Here is a 1,241-nt window from a genome sequence, read left to right as displayed (position 1 = left end):
GCCCTGAAGCGCGCCTCCGTCGCGGGCGCCGGCACGCAAGGCTTTACTCAATGGACCCCGCCCCTTGCCAAGCCCGGAAGAAGCGCCTGGCCAGCGCCCATGAGCATCGAGAAAGCCATCTTGGAAAAGGGCAGAGGAACCAGAAGGTTGCCATTTTTCTTAAGGGCAACGTGTTAGCTCTTCTCAATGAGAGAGTCCACGTGAAGTCATCGTCCTGAGTAGGGAAAGTGTGTTCTTTGGAACCATCTTTTCTAAGGGCAGGCAATTACTGAGAACCTTTTTTTTTTTTTTTAAAGTGACTGGTAATCTTCATGAACTGCAGATGGCGTATTTTTTTTAAAGTTCTTAAAATATTTTTATGCCTCAATAGAGGATGAAAAGCATCTGATGCATAACACATTTTATTATTTCTATGTGATAAGGTGAAAATCCTTACAGTTTTTCCTTCACATAAAGCATATTCCAAGCATCTGTTAACTAAAACGGTAGTTTTAGTTGATAATACTGCATCTGAGCTGGCCAACCAGAACCACAAAAGTTCTCCTGAGTCTTCAATGACAGATACAAACATTAGCATTTCCTTAAACATTTATTTATGCATCTTCCTAAACGGTATTCCTGCTTTATTTTTCTACAGTACAGAAGTAGAAACTTTGAACTTTAAAGTTCAACTTTGGACACTTCCAACTTGAACAAGTTTGTGTGATCTTATGCAAGTTACTTGTGGGTTCTGTGCTTCAGTTTCCTCAACTGTAAAAAAAAAAAAGATAATAATAGTAGCTGCTTCAAAGGTAGATTGTAAGAATTAAACTAGTTACTATGCTGAGAAGCATTGGACAGTGCTTGACCCATAGTAAGAGTTCCAAGGGTTAGCTATTATCATTGTGAGGGTGTCTTGCCTCCCTAAAAAAACCCTGCGATTCTCTAATCATCCTTTCTTTCCCAAAACACAAAAAAGGGGAAAAGCAAACACCATGTATTTTTATTCTCACTGTCATATTCCCATGGGCTCCCCAGTTTTAAAAACCTGTCATTTGGTAGTGGTGCATTTAGCTATTTGTAATCAAATTACCTAACTTGGAATGTGTTTCTTCTCATGTTTTTAGCATGTCATTAATCTTTCTAAAGTAACAGCTTCCTGTTGAGAATTTTTTATTCTTTTTTTTTAAAGTCTATTTACTTATTTTGAGAAAGACAGAGACAGTGTGGATGGAGGAGGGGCGGGGGGGGGGGGCTTGAAC

This window comes from Leopardus geoffroyi, chromosome C1 (assembly GCF_018350155.1).
Source record: "Leopardus geoffroyi isolate Oge1 chromosome C1, O.geoffroyi_Oge1_pat1.0, whole genome shotgun sequence".
Taxonomy (NCBI): domain Eukaryota; kingdom Metazoa; phylum Chordata; class Mammalia; order Carnivora; family Felidae; genus Leopardus; species Leopardus geoffroyi.
The sequence above is the reverse complement of the archived record's forward strand: the minus strand, read 5'-3'. Positions refer to the sequence as shown.